Source organism: Sciurus vulgaris (genome assembly GCF_902686455.1).
Source record: "Sciurus vulgaris genome assembly, chromosome: 13".
NCBI lineage: Eukaryota > Metazoa > Chordata > Mammalia > Rodentia > Sciuridae > Sciurus > Sciurus vulgaris.
The window spans coordinates 42,265,640-42,292,203 of record NC_136474.1 but is presented as its reverse complement, the minus strand read 5'-3'; the positions used below and the strand labels follow the sequence as shown (position 1 = coordinate 42,292,203).

Below are 26,564 nucleotides of genomic sequence, written 5' to 3'. Positions count from 1 at the left end.
AATACCAACATGATAGCCAAGGGAAGGAGAGACAGAATTTGCAGGTTGTATGACAGCCCTGTTATCAGCCTCATGGACAAGATTCCAGGAAGAAATGATAGAAAATCTGACCTGTGAATCCATCTGAAATTTCCCCCAAATATGAGGATTGAAGGAATACTGAAGCTTGACCAAACCCTACAAATGTACTTTTCTAAGCATACACACTCATTTGTCCTCATTTGTTCAACCTCAGCTGCTGCCTTACTAAAATGTTAACAACACTTGCAGTAACTAGTTGAAGCTGATTTTATGCTCAGAATAATGTCAGGCACAAGAATTGCATATCAAATCCTTGAAATCGGTGCACAACGACTCAGCCGCAGCATTATTGGAGACCATAAATAAGAGAAATTCAGGGATGAATGCATAATTCAAAAGCAACAAGCTTATCCTTCTGAAATAAAAATTCATTTAAGAGTTTCTAGGTTCTAAGAATAGTGTTAAGTTTATAGCTCATTAAGACTTCCAGATGCTGTCTTCATTCTGGTTGTGTGTACACCACTTCAGGGGTCTGCATACAGGCAAACTACAGATGCAAAATGAAATAAAAAGCCACTGATCAGTACAAATGCAGCACACAATGTACAAAACCATGTACATGAGCAGGAGCAAGATGTTAACACACCATCAAGAAAAGTCGTTCCCATTCATCAGAATTTTGTATTTGCCTCCTTTCTTTTTATACTCTTATAATAATAGCCATAAAAGTGGGGCCAATTATTATTACGTGTCTTTCATTATATTAAAACATCCTTTTTTTTTTTTTTTTTTTACCTTCTCCATTTCTAGTGTATTTTAGAAGTAGGCCTGGGCATTTTTAAATTGAATAATTTCTAACAATAAAATCATGAGGGTTATTGTAATGCTCAATTGTTTATAAAGTTGAAATGCTCAATAATTCTATTCTTCCCTTAAATTAAAATGAGATCCGTTAAGAATATTGTGAGGGTACTGGGGATTGAACCCAAGAGTGCTTTACCACTGAGTTATATCCCCAGCCCTTTTTACTTTTTATTTTGAGACAGGGTCTCACTAAGTTGCTTAAGGTCTCACTGTTACTTAGGGCCTCACTAAGTTGCTGAGGATAATTTTGAACCCATGATCCTGCTGCCTCAGCCTCCTGAGTTGCTGGGATTACAGGCATGTACCACCATACCTAGCACATTGAGAATGTTTTCTACTTAGGGATTATATATATATATATATATAATATAATATTATATATATAATATATATTATATTATTATATATTATATTATATATTTTATTATTATATTATATTATTATATATAATATATATTATATATAATATAATATATGTATTATATATATATAATACAAAGACTGGAACAGTAAATATGAATAATGGGGTTTGGTCATCTGTAGTTTTATTTCGTTCAAATCCCAAATAACATAAAAATCCATTAAGAATGTTTTATATTGGGGAATTTTATATGCATGGTAAAATATGAAAGAATTGGAGTTGGTAATCTGAAATATTAAATTCAAGTCCGAAACAGATGATTGCTGCTGCTTTATGCCAAGATACTTAACATTTTAATCACTTCTCCCAAAAAAGACATAAAATAAATGCCAGTGAGCCTCTCCATGTTGTAAATAATCCTAATCAGCTATTGTATTTCATTCCAACAGCTATCAACAAGAATTAACCAAGGAGGAAAGAATGAGTAAGTAGGAAGACACATTCAGAAGCCTGGCTTATGAACTTCCTGGTGCCATCTCCAGGTTTACATTGCCCTCTTTAGGCAAACACATGACAGTTGACTTTATAGAGTAAGAAGTTCACAGCAATAACTACTCCAAGAAAAAAAAGTGGTCGGCCTTGCTTCTTAATTTGATGCCTGTTTTCCAGCACCTTTTTCCCCCTTTCCAGTGACCCCAGTGATGTGTATTTGGCAGCATGGATACAACCCAAAAATGGGATTGCATTGGAGTCTACAGCTTCCAGAATGCTCTGGAAATCAATGAAAACATCATCTAGAATGTCTGTGTCCCTTGAAATAAATTTGTTTAATAGGTCAAAGCTATTTTAAAACCAGCTGTAGCAGTTCAAAATGTTATTAGGGATTTGTCTGAATATCCGAAGATGACTCATTTACAGGTAACAGATTGGAGAAGAATACTGGAGTTTCTCAAACGAGGTGGCCTGAAGTTTACTAAGTTACATATGTCAATAATAAATTTAGAAGGTAATAAACATATTCACATCGTTTATATCAGAGTGCTTGTTAATAATGCAAATTTATGAATCCAGCCCCAGACTAAACAAATCAGAAGGTCTGGGATGGCGTCCAAAGATGATTACAATTCCCACTGACTTTTGAGAGCCACTGATCTAGATGGCCAGATGACATGAGCAATCCCACAGGTGACAAAGGCTACACAGACAGTGGTTCATAGAAGCTAGAACAGAAAAAAAAAGTGGTATCATAAAAGCCTCCCTGGGACACCCAGGTGCCTGAATTGAAGAGAGTCTACACCCCAACAGTCAGTGCACATTTTGCAGAAGAGTTATTGCTTGGATTCTGCTGTTGTATGCATCAGTCTGCAACAGCAGTTCATTAGCAGTAAGTATAGTAATAAATAACATTGAAAGATTGTTCTGTTCCTGGTTCCAACAATAATTGCATTAGATGCCCATTTATTGAAGATTGCAGTACCAGTACAACTCTGACCTTAATTCCTAAGCACACAAAACATCTTCACAATGTTGCCAAGGGATGTCTCATTAAAATGGAACTTAGGGACTAATTCCTGGCATTCTGGGTTAAATTTGAAATGACTATCCTAAACCCATGAAATAGAGACTTTAACAAAATTAATACCCTTTGGTATAACATAACTAAGGCAAAAAGACATTTCTGTACTAATTAGTGAACCAAGTTAAATAAATTGAGCAATGGGTACACCTTCCCACCCTTAAACACAACATGAGGAATTTTGTTTATATAAGTAATTCTGTTGAATTAATAATTTGGTGATGTTATATGGGTCTTGTATTTTTCACATCAATTTGTAAGATTATTTTGATTTTATGGTTGATGAAACCTAAAAGCACAAGAAATTTGAGTCCAGTTTTATATTTATATGTATTTGAGGCAACATGGGGAATGGGGGGGGGCATAAAAAATATCTTCATTCATTAAAGTGGCATTAAAGAAAGAGATTTCAGCTCAGTAAAAGAGAGCTGCCATTCTAATGTGGGCCACGCTGTGTTATGAGCAGTGGACTCTGTAGCTGTAATGTTCAAAGAGATAATACCAGACAACATCTGTGCTCTAGAAAAGATTCCTCTATCCAGAAGGCATTTTGGCAAGGTCATCCATAAAGTGCTGTCAAACTGTAGATGAAATTGTTTTCCAAGAGTTTGTCACTCAGGAACTAGGGCATCCCTGATTCTACACTATTTGAGATAACAACTCCAATGTGGACTTTAAGAAGGTACTCACGCATTTATGTGTTTTTTGAATATCCTACAAAAGTTCTCTATTATGGATTGAGATAAAATTTGGCACTAGTTCAGTGCATTTTCTTCATAAATCTCCTGATAGTCTATACCACCTCTTCTCAAGAAAGATGTCTTCTCTGATTCATCAACTCTAATCTATTTTGTGTCCTACCCTTTTCTCATCTGACCTTTCTTTACCCCTGAGCCAGGCTTTATTGAGTTAACGTAGGTAGCCAGACATGATATTGTTTTTTGAGTCAAAGTATAAATATCTGGAATGGAAAAACCATTAAGCTTTTCTCTGAATTTTTCCTGGGTGTCACGATGCCTGTTTCCAAATTGTGCCTTTGTCTAATGGAGCCAACAAACATACATGTGCCATGTTACATTCTCATGAGTGCCATTGTGGCCTCATGGACAGAACATTAGATAATGTTTTAGAATCGACTTTTGTCAATATCAGTATCACTTGAAATATTCTTTCCATTCTTAACCATGGCTTAGCATTAGAAGAATTGCTTGGATTTTTAAAAACAGTAGCTAAAATCATGTTATATGCATATATAAATATACTCCAGGGATAAAGAGTCAATCAAATACAAATAAATAGATGAATGAAAGGAAGCCTAGCAGAGTAGAGGACGGGGGGTAAGGGGGGAGGGATCATGACTAAAATTGAATTCCATGTATGTATGATGTTGTTGGGATAAACCTAACAACTGTGTATAACTATAAAGCTCTAATAAAAAAAGAAAGAAAAAATAAATGTAACAGTTTTTAAAAAAAGGTATTCTAAGTCTTAGTTTCGAAGTTTTAATAGTGTTTCCCAAATAAATAAAAAGCATTAGCTGAAGTTAATTATCATGGCTAGGGGATAGGTACATGTGGGTTTGTGAATCCTTTATACATTGGGTACATTGGAATTATTTCACAATATTATGACTTGGATAAAAGGTGTCCCCCAGAAGCTCCTGTTAATGCAGGAATATTCAAAGGTAAAATGATTGGATTGTGAGAACTATAACCTAATTAGTGTGTCCCAGTTTGAATGGACTGACTGGGTGGTAACTGTAGGCAGGTGGGGTCTGGCTGGAGGAGGTGGGTCACTGGAAGCATGCCCCAGAAGGGTTGGAAGGGTTGTTTTTCCTGCAGCCCTTCCCCCCACCCTCTACTTCCTGACCCCACTATGAGCTGAGCAGCTTTCCTCCCCTGGGCCTTCCCTCATAATGTGCTTGCTGCTTTAGCTTGGGCCCAGAACAATAGAAACAGCCATCTGTAGACTGAGACCACTGAAACCATGAGCCCCAAATAAACCTTCCTTCCTCTAAGTTCTTCTTGTCAGGTATTTTGGTAACAGCAACACAAAAGCTAACTAAAACACAGAATTAGAAGCTTAAGTTTAAAAAAAATATAAAATACTGGTACTTGATGTTTACCCTGATTTATTACACACTGTATACATATATGGCATTATCACTCTGTACTTGATATTAGCTCAAAACCTCTGGGTAGTGGGACCCAGGAAACAGTGTATCTAACATCTTCCCAAGTGATATGTATGTGTTGGCAGAGTTGAGAAACAGGAGTAATAAGAGACTAAAATACAATGTTAAGAATTCCTCAAAAATCATTATACCAAAGAGATACCTGCACATTCATGTTTATTGTGCACTGTTCACAATAACCAAGATATGGAATCAACCAAGGTTTCTGTTGGCTGATAAACACAGAAAATTATATTTGTGTAACACACACACACACACACACACACACACACGCATGCACACACACTGGAATTCTATTCAGCAACTGGCGGCAAAAAGGATAGCACTGGAGAACCATTATGTTAAGTGACATAAGCCAGGCACGAAAGAAAATTACTGCATGTTCTCATATGTGAAGCTAAAAAGAAGTTGAACTGCTAGAAAAAAAGAGTAGAATAGAAGTCAATAGAGGCTGGAAAGAATGGGAAGGAGGTGGGATAGAGAACCTGGATAATGAGTACCTAAATACAATTAGGTTCAAGGAATTTGGTGCTCTTTAGCACAGTAGGGTAACTATGGTATACAGGAATTTTTTGTGGGTTTCAAAACAACTAGAGTAGACCAAAGGTACCCAGCACATAGAGATGATAAATGTTGGAGGAGATGGAAATGCTGGTTACTCTGATCATTATACAACATATACATGTATCAAGTTATCACACTAGGCTCCATAAACATGTATAGATATTATGTGTCAATTTTTAAAATCCTGAAAAAAAAATTTCTCAGAAGAGGGATGTCATAAAAATAAACATTAATAGGAGGTACTTAATTTTATTTTTAAGAGATTACTTATAGTTCCTGATAGAAGCTACTAGATTAAACATACACGTCCCACCTCTATGAAGCAAGGCATTTTGGAGCACTCACTGGGCATGCTTTGGCAGTGTCTGCCATCAGATTTGTTGGTGCTCACACTAGGGAAAACCTATTACTGTTCCTGGCTGCCCATTTCATAGTAATGTGTCAATAAAATGCTGGCATATTTCACAATTGGCATAAAGAACTCATAGCACACAAAATATCATGACTAGAATTTCACCAACTCTTCAAACATCCAAAAGAAAAAGAAATATCATCCGTGGTTTTATTCCAAGTTCCTGTGTGATGTGGAGAAGATCCTCATGAGCACTCATTATTTTAGGTGATGAATGATACAAGGTTCTGGCATGTACTTTGTTAATATTTGAAAAATCGGAGGAGTCTGAGGGAAATTGTGTCTAAACAGAACATGAACATTTTATGAATTAGCTCTAGCAGCGTTTCCCCAGGGTTTTCAGGCTCTGGGATAACTACATCATGGTACCTCTACACATTCATCTCTGCTATTATCCTGGGACCCTTAGAGTTGTTCTCCAAACAGAAGATATTGTGAGTTTAGTAAAACATAAACCAGACCACATCACTCATTTGTTCAAAGTCCCCAAAGGCCTCCAAGACCTGCATTGTCTGACGTTACCCTATTCAATCACTCCATCCTGACTGCACCTACCAACCACATTCTGCTGTCTCACTCTGGAGGCTGTGGTCTCCTTGCTGTTCCTCAGATAAGCCAGGTATGCTCCCATCTTCGGCTTTTGTACCAGCTATTCTCTCTGATATGCTAAGGCCCTCACCTGCCTCCAGTGTTTGCTCACCAGTCAATGTTCCAAGAGGCCTACCCCATATTCCTTGACCAGACTTCCCAAAGGTCTGTGTGGTAAAGGCTTGGTCTCAGATTTGGTGCTGTTAGGAGGTGGAACCTCTAAGAGGTGGGACAGAATGGGAGATCTTCAGGTTACTAGAGGCGTAACTTTAAAAGGGATTGTAAACCCCTTTTTCTTTCTCTTTTTCACTTCCAGGCTATGAGGTTACTCTACTACATGCTCCTGCCATGATGTTATGACTAACCACAGGTCCAAAAGCAACAGGGGCAACTGACAATGAACTGAAACCTCCAAAACTGTGAGCCAAAGTGAGTTTTTTCTCTTTGTAAGTTGAATATCTCAGGTGTTTTTTGTATTGATAGCTGGTTTATACACCAGGCACTCCTACCCCCTTACCCTATTTGAATCTTTTTCTTGTTGCCTAACAAACCATAAAAATTTCCTCATTTACTTTAAAAGATGGGGCCTAGAAAGTTAGGTCTTTGGGTGTGTGCCCTTAAAGGAATAGGATGACTTTAGCCCCTTCTCTCTCTCTCTTTGCTTCCTAGCTACCATGAGGGGAGAAACTTTGCTTTACCAAGTGTTCCACCAGGATGTTCTGTCTCACCACAGATCCCGAAGCAGCAGAGCCAGCCGTTTGTGCACTGACACCTCTGAAACCATGAAATAAATCTTTCCTCCTTTAAGTTATTTATCTCAGGTATTTTGTCACAGTGATGAAAAGATGATTAACACAAAGGCATTTGGTCCAGATTTATTGAATAGAAGAATGAAAAGAGCATCAGGGAGTTCAAATTATGGGACTCTGTGAGGAAGGTGACTAGAGTGATAGGTTCAGAATTGAAGAGCTAGACTGCCCAGGATTGAGATTAGACACAAGGAGGAAATTGGGAGGGAAAACCAAACATAAGAGGGAGTGATCAATGCATGATAAAAATATGTATTTAGATATGTGACATATGGTAATCCTCCCTTAACTGTGGGGGATATGTGCTAAGACCTCAACCGATGCCCAAAACTTCAGATAGTACTAAACCCTATATAGACTACGTTTTCCCTACATATCTATGATAAAGTTTAATTTGCAAATTAGGCACAGTAAGAGATTAAGAACAATAACTAATGATAAAATAGAATCATAACAATATATAGTAATATAGATATGGTCTCACTTTATGAAAATATCTTATTATAATTATATTATGCTCACCCTTCTTGCTGACAGCAGGTAACTATGGAAAGCAAAACCAGGAACAAGAGGCGATTCCTGCATATTGCTTCCATCCAGTGATGGATCTGATTTGGGCAAAACCATGCTAAAAAGCTCCCAATCCTCACTCCTGAACCAACCCAGGTGACACCAGCAGGGTTACTCTTCCATCACCCACCCAGAGATAAGAGGAAAGATCGGTGGAGCCATTTCTCTGCATGGGCCCCTGGGATATTCCATCACAGCAGGGGGATGATGAGCACTTATCTTCTCAGGACAAAATAAAATGTGACCTGATCTGAGCAGGGCTATCTTTGCTCATGTGCACAATGGCAATGACCACAACAGTGAAAAATGTCAGATCATCTGCAGCAGAAATGTCCAGGCTAATATTAGTTTTCATATCAATGGTTGCCATGGTGATATCTATAAGGATTTGGCAATAATTGAGGAGTGAATCCTTTTCAGAGAGGCTGGTGAAGGAAAAGAAGTTGCAATCCAGCCTCTGTTCTCACACATCACTCTCATCCCACATACTCCCATGAAATGGCTCACTTCTTTTTATTGTACTTGGCATGCCCACAGAAGATGAATTCTAGGTTCTATCATTTCAGGCTCGAAGCCTGTGCTGTCTTTCCATGTGGTCTGCATTAAGGTTTTACTCACTGATCCACCATCTTCTTTCAAACATCACCAGGTGGTCATTACTTCCTCTGCCCCCTGATCCCCAGATGTTCCTTCCATTAGGGCACCCAAGTTCTAGGGCCTCCCATCCTCTGGGAGGGATTGTCCCCATGTGTCTACATTATCGCATGACCATCCTTCAAACACAGTAGGAGAGTAGGGTTGGGCATAGATATATCTTAACCCCCCCTTTACCCCCACCACTAGATGGCAAGCTCTGTGAGGGCAGAGGCTCTCTGCTGCTCAGATTTGTGTTTCCCCGTATCAGTAACAAAGCACTCTTCTATTAACCCTAATAGAAACTGAAGGGAAACCTAGCACCTAGCTTGGGGAATACTGCCACTCATCTCCAGTCAAGCAAAATGGAAACCCAGGCAGGTTGTCTTCTCGACACCTAACTCTCCCCCATTGCCTTGTGGATCTATTACCAAGTCCTGTGCATTTTACTTTAAATCACCTCCTGGGTCTGTCCACATCCCTCCTATGTCCTGCAATTGCCTCTCTTCAGGCCTCTAATCCACTTCCTGCCCAAATGAGTAAGCTCTCCCTAACCCTTCCGGGGTACTGTCACTCCTGCCCCAGCACATTCCCACCCACTCTTGTAAGGGAAAGGACAACACTCCTCAGTGCCTGCAGTGCCCCCTTCCTATGCTCCAGGCTGCTCTTTTTCAATCCCTCTTTTTCAGTGTCCCTAACTAGATCACACATCCTCATGAAAGGGTCTGGTAACACCAGTCCCTTTGCTTTTCCATGGTCACTGCTGCACCCAAGCACTGTCTGTGTGACCACTTGATCAACCACTGTCTCCCTTCACTAGATGTAAGTCCCAACCAAGAACTTGGGCTACTTCTGCCCACCACTGTGTCCCCAGCCTGCACACCATCTGGCATGTGGGAAACTGTCGTAAATATTTTTGATAAGCAAATATTGATGGACTTCCATTATTGGAAACAGTACAGCATCTAAAAGTTCAGTTTCAGTTTATCCAGCAGGTAACCAGGGACTCCCTATTTCTGAAAAATATAAAAGAAAAAGCAAACAAATAGACGAAAAAAAAAAAAGTCAACAAGGTTTTTCAAACCTTGGACACTTAAGTGAGGCTTATGATAGACCCTCAAATATCCAAATAGTTATCAGTAGCATTTGCAAATATGGACTGAGCACTTACTCTGGGGAAGGAGACAAGTCAGGCTGCTCATCACTTTATCTTTCAAGAGCCCCAACCTGGTCACTTCCCCTCGCAGTATAGCTGGCGTGGTAATGTTTGGTGTTGAAATGCTGCCCTCAGAGAGGGAGAATGAAATGACCCAACTCTTCGGTGACATGGATCAACCTCTGAATTGCATTTGACGGACTCACATTTGCTCCCTGGAATACCAGCATTTACTGATAGGAAAAGTTAGAGTGCAGAAAAATAAGAGACATCTGTGTGGGGATCAGTGACAGGCTGAGGGAACCCAGGACAGACAACCGTTTCTCTGCCCGCCTTGGGCCGGAATGGAGGACAGAGCAGAAGTCCATAGACCTGGCCCTGCGCCCGCTCCTCCGCTCGCCAGTGCACAACCTTGTGTAGGCTGCCTTGCCTCATCTCCTTTTATCTGCTTTCTCAACTCTAAACGGAGTGACTAAACCTGCTTCAAGGATCATTGAGAGAATTAAATGAAATAATTCATGTAAAAAGCACTTAGGAAGCTCTAAATGCCATATAATGCCCTCTAATGGTGTAGCGCACCATTGTCGCGCATTGACTCACAATCAAAGTCCTCGGCTGCTCTATCTCCACCAGCACAGCCAGAGTGTCCCTGAGGTCTCCCTCTCTTGTTTCACCTCTGGACACAGAGACGCAGACACTGGGCAGGGAAGCCCGTGGAGAACCAGCTCATTCAACAGAGTGAAGGAGGAGGCTGTCCACCCCCTCGGAGGAGCGTGGTACTTAGAAATCCTATTCGCGGAGGAACTGGGGTGCAACAGCTAGGAGCTCTGGGTACCCTCTGCTGGGACTGCTGACTAGGTCATGTCACCTGATAAAAGAGGTAAAGACAGGAAATCACAACTGCTCAGAGAGACCATTTTTTAAAAAGCTCATAAAGACAGATATTAGTGTGTGTGCTTTTCCTAATATTTTTCTCCCAGTCTTGGAGCCACTGCTCAAAGCATTTTTAAAGCACGTGTTTGAGGAAATTCTTTTAAGAGCACATTTCTCATTGTCTTAGAATCACTTCAAAAATTGCAAATACTAATGTGGTTGAAGATGGACTGGTTTTTTTTCCCAGCAGTCAAGATGATTTAGCACTGAAATAATGAGAAAGGAAATTAAGTGAGGTTACAGTTCTTAGGGATCAAAAGAAAAAAATATACAGTCCTGAGTTTCAATGGTCAAAGTGTGAGTTTTGGAATCCAAAAAAAAAAAAAAGTAGTTCCAAAAAGATATTGAACAACAGAACCATCTTTACCCATAATTATTACTGTCATTTATTGAGCACTTATGTACTGGGCACTCTGTAAGCACTTTACATATATTCTCTCACTTAAGATTCAAAAAATGCCTAATTGTAGTATACCCATTTTACACAGGGGTTGGACAACTGGCCTAAAAAAATCACAACTAGGTAAAAGGCCAAATTGCACTTAACTGCATGAATATTTTTAAAGTTGGAATTTCCTATCTTCAGGTTTCCCATTCCCAGGTTCAATCAAATGCAGAATGAAATATATTCAGGAAAAAATGTGTCTGTACTGAATGTGTACAGAGTTTTTTCTTTGACCTTACTCCATAAGCAATATAGTATAACAACTAATTACTTAGTACTTACCTTGTATTAGATATTGTAAGTTATCTGGAGATGATTTAAAGTATATAGGATGATATGTGGGGGTTCTGTACAAACACTATGTGGCATTTTAAATAAAGGACTTAAGCATCTGGGTTTTGGTATCCATGGGGGTCCTGGAACCAGTCCCCACACACCAAGGGATGACTATACTTGAGTGTTACCTTCCTATTCAAGAAGATAGCATTTCTTTGATTGTATACACTCAATATATTTGTTTTTAAAAATGGTTAAATTTCATCATATCGATGTGAAGACAGATCACCTCAAGAGATACACAGGATTATTTGAGTCTGGGCTTAAGGTACTAAAAACAGAGCTTTGTGAATGCACAGAACTTTCCAATTCTGAGAGAAACAAGCACATCCTTCCAAAAGGGAAGCAGAAATAAGCCTAATAAAAATCCAAAATGGGTGGCAGATAATGGCAGTTGTATCCAGATATCATTCTGCTTTTGTGGAGAGTGTAAGCCTGTAGTATTCAGAATAATTATATATGTTCTATATTTATTTAACTATAGAAAGCTGTAAAGTTGCGGTGTTAAGAGCTGAGACTGGGCAGTGAGAGCAAGATTACATTTGGCTCTAGAAGTTGCTTAATCTTCAAGGCCAATGTCTTCATTCCTAAATGAGTATGACCCTGGTCCTCTCTTCATGGGATTGCTTGAGAATCAATACCCAAGGCTACTCCAATTGTGCCTAACATGCAGTAAGCACAAGTAAGTTAGCTACTGTTATTAACATTTATGTAAAAATACATCGATTTTTCTGAAGAGTCATTATCTGGAAGAGGTCATCATAGGACAACATTCATATTCTACAGGTGAACTTGGTCTTTGTCAGTGGTGTAATTCAATTAGACTATGTCAAGTGTTTGAACGTTGGGAGTATTTTCCTTGCCAATATTACATAGTGTCTGCAATTAATTTAATAATGATTGCTAAAGTGAAGAGTTTTCAAAACTATTTCTGTATAAGCCCCGGAAAAATAATGATTTGGCAAACATTCCTTATGAAGATGAATAGACATCTTTTTTTTTTCCTCCTATAGAGGACTTTGTGATCTTCAAAATATTTGGCCACAGTTTTAATTTTACAAAATTGAAGCAGCCACAATTACTCCAAAGTTACTGACCAAGAAAAATAGATACAGTATTTTCTATAATGAACTATTCTCATATCATTTAGTTTGGTTTCAGTAAAAACCTTATTTACAAATGAAAGGAAATTGTCCTTGCTTTCCTATTTTGGAGCATTGATTTTAAGGAGAGAGGGGGTGTGGAGAAGACATTACATGTACCCTAGAGGATCTACCCTAAAGTACAGGAAGTTCTTGCTTCTTATCCAACTTTACAATGCCGGAGAAACCTTGTACTAAGGTCACGAATGCCCTGATAACTCAAGACAATGCTTCCTAGGAACAATGCCCAATATGGCAGTTTGGTATAATTGAGATCCCATAATTTATCCAGATTTCAAGCTTGTCATGGGTTAAATAGTCTTTTGTCTGGATACCTGGAATGCCAATCACTAAAGCATTCTTTCTGAAGGAAAATGTCTTCTGAGTTCTATATAACCAATGAATGGACTTAAGAGATGTAAATGTGTATAAATTCATGACCATTTGGTGTAAATCAAAATCATCTCACAGATTACATCAATCACATAACATTTACTTGGTTACCTCCCTAGAAAAACCTATTGGACTAAACAAAATTATTGAGGGTTTAATAACTGCCTCAAATTCTTTGTATAGGATCCAAATGAAATAGTTCTCATTTCCCACATAATAAACAGTTTTCTAGTAATACCAGAGAAAATTTATTCTGTGTTCACCTATACAATGACTTCAGTTAAAATATTCAAAATTTTGATTTTATGCACTCTCTAGCAAGAGCATGTTATTTAGCTTCCCATTATGTGATTTTTCTTTTCATCTTATTTTGATCTTTAGCTGAAATAACTGACCCCATCCCGATATGAAAATATAAGACCCTCTCTTGACCTTGCCCAACATGACCTTTCCCAACAGAATTTCCTTTCCTTACAAGTTCTGTCAGAATTCATTTGCTGGCTTAGGTTCTTCTGTAACTCTAACTTACAAAAATGCAGAGAGTAATTTAAGGTGTTTGTATAAAAGGATGATATAAAAATGGAAATTGCACAAGAGCTGATTAAAGCTAAACCTAAAATTAGATGGGTTCCCTTGATTAATGCCATAGCAACAGTCTGATGAGTGATGGATAAAGAACAGCCACATCGACACTCATCTAGATTCACTAACTTTAAGAGTGGAAAAACTCATCCTCACCTTAAAGTTAATTTTTAAGTAAAAACTCCCTCTGAGACAATTTTGGCAGCACTATCAACTTGATAAGAACAACTTTTTAATCTTAACTTTTTCAAACTGAATTCACTCTGTAGGAGGAGACAACTGGTTACCGAGATCAGTCAAAGCCGCAGGTAAAGTACCAGTTCATCTAAATAGGGAATTAGGCATATAGATACTAAAAGTTCTAGAGAACACTGCAGGATGCCCTGCCATACCATTTGCAGCACCATTCTGAAAGTCTACATTTGTTCAGGTACGCTGATCAGGAAGGGGAACATTTGCACATTTATTGAAAGGAAATTAAATGGCAAGTGTTGCTATGTGACTGGAATGTTACATTCCATACTTTACATGGTAATTTCCAACACTCTGTGTGGGGGAGGGAGGAACGCACTCTCTTCTGTGGTTTTCTTATGACCACATAAGGCAAATCTTTCATGAGAAGCCACAGACTTCTAAGAGACTAGTTATAGGCTTCATGAGACACTCTAAGAAATTTTAATGTTCTGGCATGATACATAGTTATAATTAATTTTTAAAATTTGCTTTATTGGCTGAGCAACGTGAGGTGCCAGGAAGTACTTGAAAGAAAGAAAGAAAGAAAGAAAGAAAGAAAGAAAGAAAGAAAGAAAGAAAGAAAGAAAGAAAGAAAGAAAGAAAGGAAGGAAGGAAGGAAGGAAGGAAGGAAGGAAGAGAGGGAGGGAGGGAGGGACATATGGAAAGGACACCACTGGAGGCAACCTGAAGAGCTTCTTATGGCCAGGGCTGGACAATTTGAACAAAATATAAATTAAGAATTGTATTGGATTATAACCCAAAGAATAAGGTAAATTACCCATGTGTTCATACTCTCTAAATAAATGATTAAATGAATAAATAAAAAGGAAGCCGTCTTCCTGACAGAAGAATTCCATTTAACAACTACAGGAGGAATGAGGAAACTAGAAAAATTACCACTAAGAAACCACTGGAGTAATTGCTACAGGGAAGATCCAGGGACAAATGCTAAAAATAGTGAGTGTAAGTTTAAATTGCAATGTTTCAAAGTATCTCCCCTCAAATATTTCTTAATTGCAAAGGGAAACATGTAACAAGTAGAGAAAGCCAACAGCCACCATCTTAACCAAGTGATCACAGTCAGCACCATCAGTAATAAGATGCATGGACTTCATGTGGCCTGGGTATAATGCACAGGGTTTGGCAGGTGGGAAACATCACCTCTGTAGACTCGTCCCCAAAATGCAAAACCTGAACCTAATCCTGGGAAAACATGAGACAAATCCAAATTGAGGAACATTCTACAAATTACAGGTCATGAAAGATGAAGTAAGACAGAATTGCCATTGATCGAAGAAGACTAACAAGATTCCCAGTAACTCAACTAACATGCAAGGTGGGATCCCAGATCGGAGCAGAAAAAGGGTGCTAGTGGAAAAACCATGAAATAGGAACCAATTTGTATTTAGGTAATAGTATTGTACCAATGTCAAGGTCTTAGTTTTATTTATTCTTCTATATTTATGTAAGATGTTAACATTAGTGTAGATGTGTGCAGGATATATGAGAACCCTGTATTTCTTTTATTACTCCTCCTTAAGTTTTATATTATTTCAAATTTTTAAAAAATAAGGTGAAAAACTTGCTTTGCTGCTCTGTATCCAGACTGAGTTGCAGCTTAAAAGTTGGACCTGGAGATAAATAATAAAAGTAGGGATTCCAACTAGCTTAAATAAAATAAAACTGGCTATATAACCTGGTTCCATTCCTCACTGGACCAACTATCAGCTCAGTGACTATCTCTTTAAAGATCAATTTCTTCATCCATCATGAGGTGAGGGGCAGGGTACTTGCCTCATAGAGCCAGAAATGATGACTGAATAAGCTATACACATATAGTAGCAGTGCCCAGCACACTGCCAGAACCCAATCAGTGTTAACCAGGGTAATGGTGATACAGAAATGTGGACAATACAACAATGAATAGCCTATGTTTATTGGCACAGATGTTCTCCTTCCATGAAGCCCCTGAGGATTATCCCATTCCTTTGCCACCAATGCATTTCTGATTAAAGATCCCCTGATACCTTCCCTGTACCCTTCCTATTCATCTTTGTTCAGATATTTATTGTGTACTTACTGTATGACTCAGTACTTTGCTCGGATATCAGGAACACAGAGATAAGAGAGTGGGTATCTGAATCTGTTTTCTGTTCTATAATAAAATGCCTGAGACTGTATAATTTATAAAGAAAAGAGGTATTTTGGCTCATGGTTCCGGAAACTTGGGAAGTACAAAATCATGGTGCTGAAAGGAGCCTTGTCCTGCTTCAACTCATGACAGAAAGCAGAAGGGTATACAGGCTTAAATGGAAAAGACAAAACATGAAGGCACCCATTGTTTTATAACAAAATCCCTCTTGTGGTAACTAATCTAGTTCTGTGAGAATAAGAATCTGTTCCTGAAAGAAAGGCATTAATCCCTCTTAAGAAACTACTCACCTCTTAAAGAACCAGCCACCTCTCAATGAAAATGAGAGTCAAGTTTCAACAGTAGTTATGGTGGGGACAAATCACATCCATAGCACAGCAGGGGGTCTCTGTTTTGGAGAGGAGAGTGCACATGCTACTTGTCTAGGGGGAGGACAGACGGATATGTGAACAAATCATCTTTAACGCAAGCAGTGCTGTGCTAGAGATACACCCAACATCTTGTGATGGCACCTAACCAACTGAGCTGGGAATTTAGACCAACTAAACTGCAGAAGAGGAATTTAGACAGAAGAATTATGGGGCAGGATGAAGGGAAGGGATTACAAATAAAAGGAACACCAGAAATACAACAGGCACCAGATTCTTGAAATAGCCAGTCCTATGGGGAACCCTGTGAGAAGAAAGGAGGAGAAAATTTGAACAGAAGTCAATACCACCCAGATGATTGACAAGGGTGTAGATCAGGGTAAGTCCTTGACTTGGACTGATGAGTTGCAGTCAGGGGAGAACCACAGGTAGATTTGTATTTTAGTTACCATTCTGATGACACTGAAAAGACTGGAGAGATGTAAGATAGGCTAATGGCAGGGAGGCCAAAGAGGACAGCTACGCTAAAATTTAAGCAAGAAATAATAATAATAATAATAATAATAATAATAATAAATTTATTATTTCTACATTATTAAGTGATTATTAGGGAAGGTAAAAAGCAAGATGGGTTCAAAAATACACCAGAGAAAAGAATGTCAGTAGTTGATGTCCCATTTTTTTCCCTCTTCTTCATTTTTACTCAACTTTTAAAAATTTTTTACTGACATATTAATAATTGTACATATTTATGGGGCATTTATATATTTATCTTCAATGATTAGAACTAATTTGGTCACTGATTAACAAATTCTTTGTAATGGGTAAGTTCTAATTTTTTTTTTTTCCTTTTCAATGACAAGGAAGAAGGAGAAATGAAGCAGAACAGTTCAAAGACTTGGAGGCTACAGGGTATAATATGGTTCTCCTGCAATTACAGCCACCTTTGTAACTTAATAATTTTGTGCTTATCTAAGAAAATGAGAAAGGAGGAAAAGAAGAAAGAAGGGAGGGAGGGAAGTTGCTGAACTTTCTTTTGTTTTAGCAATATGTAATATTTATTCGAAAATACATGGACTAATGGAGGATAAAACCACTCTGCTTGTATAAAGGGATTGTTTCCCAGTAGCAGTTTCCTTTTTTTATAATAGGTTTCAGTCTGTAATGAATTTGTCTTGTTTAGATCTGAGTATACACTACTAATAATTATAATAATCACTTAATCCAGAAAATATATCTTTAAAACATAGGGTTATGGTCACCTAAGATGAAAAAATTAGTTTAAGTTTCAACACATATACCCATTTTGTTGCAGAGAATTATGATAAAGAGGTGAATAAAATACTTTCAAGACTAAAAATACTACATTAGAGGAATACTCTGTGGAGCAAGTAGAACGGAAATAGAAGCTTATGGAGAAAAAAATAAATGCAAAGTGTCCATGAAAGGAAAGTTTGTTCCTGTGATGATTGAGGGCAAGTTGCTTTGGTATTTAAAAGATACACATAAAAAAAGTGGTGTCTGTGTTTGATTACAAAAAGTATATTCACGATATCTGAAAATGTATGCTATGTTAACTTTTTGTAAGATAAAAAAAATTTTAGATGTGGATTTTCAAGGAGCACATCGTTTTCCCCAAGTGTTTTTCAGTTAGAACACAAGGAAAAAGTGAAGGCCAAGGGTCCACAAGAAGGTACCACCTCACTCCATACTCAAAAAACTTCCCTTCTCTCTCCACTATGGTTTCCACCAATCCTTTTGGATGGTTTATTTAAAAAGAAAAAAAAAAAAAAAAGGATAGGAGAGAAAGCGAAGGCTTTGTTGATATATCAGAGAATGTTTTTGAAACACTAAATGTGAAATACAGATCTAGATTTCCCAGCGGTATAGCCACATTTGCTAGGGTGCCCCACCGGGTATATTCAAGCCCTGATTAGATGGGAAACATCTGTGTATGATACTGATTATTTGTCAACATAAGGAGAGACTTAACAAAGTTGTGGTAACTTTTCCCAAGGCATCTTCTTAGCAATATATATTCAAAACATTCGCAGGCTTTCTAATGGAACAAACATGTTAAATACTTTGCTCTTAGGGTTCTCAGTTTTGGACCCCTGACTTTCCAAATTAAGAAGTTGTTATGACATATGTCATTTGCTGTTGTCTGCTTCATACCAGAATCTGTAGGAATCCCTGACATGGCCCTAACATGCTTTGAATTTAGGAAATCCTGTAAGAAACTCAATCTGAAAAATTAGGTAAGGAAAACCAAAATTTACAGTTATTAAATCTTAAAGAACTATTTGAAGATCGAGTTTGCTGGTTATGACATCTCCTAAGGCACCTTTCCATGAATAAAATTTTACAAAATGCATCTTGATTACAATCTGTAGATTTGATTGGACAATGTTTCCTTCAGCAGGACTCCGTAGCATTTTGGAACAATTTTCAGTAATCTGGAATAGATACACTCAAGATTTGTCCTTCAGATATGGAGGCAATCCAAAAGAAGAAATAATGAAACCAAACAATAACAGCAGCCTCCCTCTTGGTAAACAGAACATTTTAAGGACGATGTTTCCATCTTAAAGAGATATTCAGCTGCCTCTGGATTTTTTAGTAAGTATTTGTACTTATCATATAAGGTTAATTTAATACTTAATACCAATCATTCACCTTTTAATTTGGAATTACTGTCATTGCTGTGTGCATGACCAAAACAGTAATTAGGAGTCTGCAGGGTTCATGAACAATTAGACTAAAATGTTGCTGAGGCATAATATATAAAACAGTTCCCCTATTTAGAGATATCCCTCATTGTGAATAAGCAGCCCACATGAATAGGCACCTGAGGGATCAGAGGGAGGGAGAGGAAGTTGTGTACCTTCTTGACCTCTTTAGGGGCAAATCAGTTTTACCACTAGCCATGGCGCCCTGGTGACTGACCTAGGGACGTGTATTTCTCTCCTACGGGGTGAAAACATCTTTTCTCTGCATTTCCTAAAAGCAGGCAGATTTCCATAGCTTTCAATGCCTCTAAGTGGGGGGATGTTTATCTGGCATCCCTAGTTGAAATTCATAAAATATTTCTCTACGGCAATATCACATGAAGTACAGAATCATTAAATTGAACTTTTGTAGTAAACTTAAGTTTTATAGGACTCGGGTTTTTGTTCCTCTGGCTAGCTGAACTTTGCTTAGAGCTGAATTCAAGTCCCTTTCAAATTTGCAATCAATGCTGTTTGCTTTTAAATGTTAACCATCTTTGGTGCAAGCTTCCAAGGATGCAAGCCTGTGAGTCTTTAAAAGAAGCATCATTTTGTTGATGATGGGATGATTACAATTTTTATGAGGAGGAGCAATATGATGATGCTCTCAAGATGTCTGCAGGTGGAAGGAACTTTCTCCCTTTCTGCAAAAGGCAATAGAGATATGTGAGCTGTCCAAGGTTTTCTGTGTCCTCTCCTGCCTACAGACTGTTAGTGATTATTTCTTAATCTGTCAGTGTGCTCCTTTTATCACTTTTTCTCATCCTTCAAATCCAATATTGAAACTTGCTAAAAATTACATTTAGAATAAGAATATGCAAGCTGTGGCATCATTTAAGTTTTCCTATGACCAGGAAGGACATACTTTAATAGAAGGATTTTGTAATATCTATTTATCCTATTCAGTGGCATTTCTTATTCTCTAGAATCTGGCATTTTGAATAAGATAATCATCAAGTTATTCCAGATAGGAAAGGTGCTGCTTTTCAACACTTCCAAAGAATGATGAGTTAAATAGGCTTATAATGGCTGACTTGGGTACTGAACTACCATTTATAATATTTTTTTAACATGAGGAAATGATTTAAAAAATCTTTAAAAACTGGCTTACTAAGCTTCTAGAATACAGCCCATTCTTAGGTTGGGAACTTCCATTACTCACACAGGTTTTATTTCTCTGCTGTTGCCTGGCAACAGAGATGTAGCAAGAGATGTCAGAGGTCAAGGAGCAGACTAAAGTCATTATGGAAAGCAAGCCCTTATCAGCATTTTCCATCTAACTTTGTAATCTTCAAAATAAAATAGGTTTCATTGTATTAACTGCCTGTATTTTTTTCTTATCAAATGCCAAGATTTCAGAGACATTTTTTTTTCTGTCTGAATATGAGACCACTACACATGGGGAATTGTAATTATATGCATTGCTTTGAAATGGACTTCTCTATTACACTGGCATACTTTGAAGGTTAAAGTGAAAAACTTCTGGCATTCTGTAGTCATGTACTGTGCGAAAAGTAGTTGTGAACACACTTGAAAGCATTCCAAGGAGTATCAGAACAAACACTGTCACTACACATTCTCACTTTGAACCATTAGTCAATGTTGAATCAAATTCCATTCTCAAATATATATTTCTGTGTATTAGAACATTATTCTTTAGAAAAAGGAAAGCAAAAAATTCCACAAGTCTTGTCTTTATTTTGAAATGGGAAGGGACATGATCAAAATTTAACATTGTCTCTGGAGACTTTTGTTTTGTTGTGTTGTTTTCAGACTGTTCTGTACCAAATGCCAGGCTCCTAAGGATTCATTGCTCATGGGGAGTTAATTGCATTTCAGCATGATACATCTTAAGACTTCTTTTCCAGTGGTATAACACAATAGGGTTTAATGACATTTCATTTCTAAGGGCTGTTCCACGCGTCTTGGCCCAAATGTTTAACTTTTCCAAATTACTGGTATAAAATTATGGCAACCTGAGTTAGAATCACTTTCCATGTTGCTTTAAAATGGATCCACAATTATTTCTGGAGGGAGTTTTTTTTTGTTTTTTGTTTTTTTTAATCACTGCTAGTTGATCATCCTTCATTTCATCTCTGAGTGAAGCAACAGCTGTCAGCCATTCATAGATGTGTTCCTAAACTTCATCAGAGAAATAACTCCACCCTTTCTCCATTCCCAAATGCTTTGGCAACATTGCATTCCATGTTCTAGCCTAAGACTACCAATGAGACCCTATGATAATTCTTATCAAAATCCCATTTGAGTTTTTAAAATAAAATTAAGATGTTAAAAATAAATAAATAAAATGAAAATCTTTCATAAAATTAAAACAAAACAAAACAGTTGGGATGGGCACATAAAAGCATATCTGTAATCCCAGCCACTCAGGGGACTGAGGCATGAGGATCACAAGTTCAAGGCAAGCCTCAACAACTTAGCGAGGCCCGATGCAATTTAGTGAGACTGTTACAGTTTGAATATGAGGTGTCCCCCAAAAGTTCACATGTGAGACAATGTAAGATGGTTTAGAGGATAAATGATTGGTTATGAGAAACTTAACCCAATCAGTGCATTAATCCCTTGATGGGATTAACTGATTGATAACTGAAGACAGGTAGGGTGTAGCTAGGTAGGTCATTGGGAGCATGACTTTGGAGTATATATTTTGTATCTGGCAAGTGGAGTGTCTCTCTCTCTCTCTCTCTCTCTCTCTCTCTCTCTCTCTCTCTCTCTCTCTCTCTCTCCCTCTCTTTATCTCTATCTCTATCTCTATCTCTATCTCTCTCTGCTTTCTGATCATCATGTGAGCCACTTCACAATCTCTATCATGATGCTTTATGGAGCCAGGTATCTATGGACTGATATCTTTAAAACTGTGAGTTCCTAAATAAATTTTCCTCCTCTAAAATTGTTCTTGTCAGCTCTTATAGTCACAGTAGTGAAAAAGCTGATTCAAACAGACCCTGTCTCAAAATAAAAAAATAAAAAGGGATGGAGATGTGGCTCAGTGGTTAAGCACTCCTGGGTTTAATTCCAGGTAAAATAAACAAACAAATTGTTGGGAAAATATATCCATGAATGAAATTGCCTAAAGACGTGGGGATCCACCTGTTCTTTTTAATTTTCTACTTTTAAATCTTGCACAGACCTGGGTACTTGGAGTCATCAGCTCTTTGAGAACTGCGTGTACTGAAGTGTGTGCATTATCTAAGTAGCATAAACTGATGTCACAACCAATAACATGAACCTCACCAGGCCCTGCCTATAAAAGGATGCTGTTAGCCTTATGGTCCCTTATGCTGCCCTGTAAGAATAGCCACAGATGAAACTCCTTTTAGGATTTAGTATTAGAAACACTTGGCTTTTTATGTTACAGATATTTCAAATCTTTGTTTTTCTCTTCACTCTCACAGTTAGGAACCCAGGCAGCCAAATTTGCAGTATACCTCTATCAATCATACAAGAAATTCAAGTATGCATTTATCATACTTATTTTTCCTTGACTTTTTTTTCTCTTCCTTTATTTTCTGTTAACCATGGCTTTCTGGACCATTTATTCTACCGGGAAGCTTGAATGCCTACCTCAAAAGTGTGCTTTAAAACAATGCAAAATAGGAATTTTAAAAATTAATAAAATAGTCTCATAGAAGAGAAAGAAGAGATTTCTCTTATTTTTCCTTTCGTTTTATGAATCCAAGTGGAACAAAGGCCACCACCCACCATCGTCCCACTTACTGCTGCTCCGAGTTCAAGTATCAGAGGAGATGGTGAGAGAAGTAACAGGCATTGGTGGGGGCCAGGAGGAAAGGGGAAAGAGGAAATTTCACTCTTTGACAACAAAGAAGAAAGGAATTTCTGTGGTTACAGTATCATTTCCAAAGAAACATGGGAACTTCTTACATAAATCCAAAGGTGACATTTAAGATCCCGACATATCCAATTTGTATAACAAGAGAATGTCATCTCTACAGTACATATTGATGAAGTAGTTTTGGTAATAGTATTTCAAAACAACTATGCTGCCAGTTGGCCATGCGTATATGCAATTCTAAAAATTATCCCAAACCTGTTACTCTACCTTCCACCTGTGCAAGAGAACAGATTTATTAAGAAACAAAACACAGGAGCAATACTGAAAAATTTCTTTAGCTAAGTAAAATGGTGATATTGCCAATCAAAGGCAGTCATATAACTCCAATAAATAGGACTTGAATATTGAGTTTAATTATAATAAGGAGGAAAAACAACTAGAGATATGGATTCTTAGAAACTGCTATGGCTAAAGTTATGATATGGATAAGTAGCTGAAATTTCCCCATATGGTGTAGCTCATCAGAGGGAGGAGTTTTATATTAGGTTATTTAGAATACTGTGTACACAAATTCTTTTCATGCTTTGGTTCAAAGTCTAGTAGGCATCTCAAAATTTCCCATTACCCCCCATAATCTATTTCCTATATATTTTTTCCTAAATCTATACCCTTCAGGACTCTCATTGCATGCAAAAAACAAACCTCTAGAGAATCATCATTATAAATAATAATAATAATATTCTCATTATTCTTACAAATAAGAAAAAATAGCTACTTGTGCTCTCTCCTTTTTTTTAAGTCAGTACAAGGTTATAAAAATTAAGAATTACCTAATTTCAGTTAGTGGTGAGTAAACTACAAAGTTAATTCAGGACTTTTGGAAAAGAATTACCTAATATATATAGATACTTTAATAATGTTGATAATATTTTCATTTTAAAATTATTTCTGTTAACAGTATCCTTAACAGTTAACTCAAGGTCAAATTTCCATCTTAATACTACTTTTCCAATTATGTGATTTATTCTAACTCTCTAATCATGGCACAAGAGATGTACCATGGACATGAACTTCATATTAGAATCAGGCTTATATAGGGAGACATATGTTTTTATATGTTATATATATATTCATAAATATGACAGGAGGAGTCAAGATAATTCTTATATATGTTTTAAAGATCAATAAGTATATTATCTATATATCAGGGAAATCCAATTATTTCTTATATATAGGAAGGAATATATATTAGAAATAACAGATATATATATATATTAGAAATAACAGATGTTACAAATATCTATAAATATCTATTTTATAGATACACAAATAACTTTACTTCCCCTGTCCTCTCAGAATCAGTATTTCTAGAACTCAGAGCACTTTCCCTTCCCATCCTAAACACTGTGCCTATCGTGAGCTCCTGCTTTCCAAGTCTGGAATTTCAATACCCAATAGTTGGAGGCTGCCTCCATCACCAGATCCCTATAAAAAACCCTGGGCCTCAAATCTCTAATGAACTTCTCAATATTGCACACACATTGTCACAGTTTCTGCTGGAGAACCAAGCCTGCTCTGCCTGACTGAGCCAGGAGGGGACTCTTGGATGCTGGCACCTGGTTTCCCTGAGACCTTTCCATGAGTCTTTTTCCTTTGCTTTGTAGACTGTGGTGCAACAAATCCTCCCGTGAGTATGACTCTATGGTGAGTCCTCCTAGCAAACCCTGCACCTGGGACCCTCAGCCGCAGGTCTATGGCTTAACATCATTTCTAGTGTCGCTAACTCTAAAGCTTTTCACAACCTGCTCTGGCCATTACTTCCCCAAGTGTTTCCACTAGACACCAAAGTGCGCTCACTACTTCATTTACATCACTGTTGGTGCAGCAGGAAATAGCACTTTGTGAGTCAAAGTTCTAAGCCAAAAGGCCTGGTTTCTGTCCTTGGTTCTTCTGTTTGTCCTGCCATTTGCTGTTTAATTCTGAACAATTCATGACCTTGTTAGGTCTTACTATCCTTACCTATAAAATGTGACTAAAACTACAGGGCTAACTAACATTCAGGAACCAGATTTTGATGTTTTGGTAGTTTCTTACTGATTTGTTTCTGAAAGGAACATTGTATCAGAGATGATTTCAAAGCTATGCATCTCCTAAAGGAGAGGCCCATTTTCTGCATAACTTCCAGTATGGAAAGTTGTTCTTATATAGTTCTGTAAAAATTTCTGAATTCATTGAAAAATGTAATCAATATTTCAGAATTAGATATTTAAGGAAAAATAGAATGTGCTGCACAAATATTCTACCCTAAGATACTTCTTCCAAAAGATAATATTGTTTTTGAAAGTTACAGTCAGAAAGGAATTAAGAGATATCAGCAACTGGTAGGTGGTGAGAAAGGGGTTTGGTCCCTGGCCAGTTACTGCCCCATGTCCCTTAGGATGAAGCAGATGGCACAGATAGGAAGTAGCCTCTTCTGAGATGTGCGTTCAGAACTCACTTTGTTAAACATGTATAAAGTTTAAAAGGTTTCACCAAGGGAAGGATTTACTGAGGTGCCTCTCTGAATTTTTGCTGCTTCTATTCATGACCTTGTTCATCAGCCATTTCTAATACCAATCATTGTTGAAATTCATTTTTTGCAAGGATCAACAGAAGACAACAAATCCACTGAGGGACCCAGACTTAAGACTCTCCAGCCCAAAATAGGTGAGCTGGGCTTCTGGGTAGGCCCATTTCTTTGATGTTCAGGTAATTTCATTGAAATTAAATTACCAGTTGTTTTTATACTTATTTACAAAATAAAATTAAATTCTATTTGACTATGAATTCATAAGAATTACATCTATATAATTCTTGGTCTAAAGGAAAATGAATTACAACTTGTGAATTGTGAAAGCCTAAGTCTACAGCATTCCTGTCTTTGGAGAGCATTTAAACTCTTTTAACTGCTTCCTAAATCCAAGTTGCCATCACAACTAAAAGCTGTTTCCAAACTCTTCAAGCATGTGTCCCTACAAGCAAAGACTTTCTGACAGATGGGTCAGACTGGCTTGTACTAAGAAGGACAAAAGAGAAGGTAAAATGACATTGTAGTTAAACCCCATCTGTTTCCATTTCCAGATTTTCCTACTAAAAATTGAAAAGCACAGCTTTCAAACCAGAGGACAGTTAGCAAAGCACAGTCATGAATGAACACACATTATAAGAAGCACCATGCACTAAAAAATAATTTCCATTTTTCCCAGGCTAAATTTACATGTGGATTTGTTTAAATGTTTACCAAATACAGAGTTTAAATCACAAACAACTGTCATTTCTCATGGTATGCATTAATGTTAGCAATAGAAAAATGTTACCTCCAAATCCTAAGAGGGACTTTGAACACAGATAAAGACAGATGAGAGAAGGCATGCTGCAGTGCAGCACTTTGAGAGTTACTGTAGCATTGACACTCCAGCTCCTGCTCCTCCAGGAATATTCTCAGTGAAGCACAGAAAGATCCGGGGTGGAAAAAGCAATTGTTTTACTATGCCATCTAGATTCTTTTCCTTGAATTCAACACTCAAATATCAAGCCAGGAGCAGGCAGCGATAACTGCACGGCATTTTATGGTGTCCTTCAGGTTCCTCTAAGATCTTTCCTGGTTCCC

The 26,564-nt window shown here is 37.5% G+C and overlaps 1 protein-coding gene and 1 long non-coding RNA gene across 2 annotated transcripts in view; one reads left to right on the top strand and one right to left on the bottom strand.

Moving 5' to 3' along the window:
* EPB41L3 (erythrocyte membrane protein band 4.1 like 3) overlaps window positions 1-26,564 on the bottom strand; it is a 218,378-nt gene that overhangs the window by 142,730 nt on the left and 49,084 nt on the right.
* Window positions 1,372-18,705, top strand: LOC306643234. Its single transcript, XR_013758859.1, has 2 exons — window positions 1,372-7,009; window positions 17,197-18,705. It is a non-coding gene; the product is annotated as an uncharacterized lncRNA (long non-coding RNA).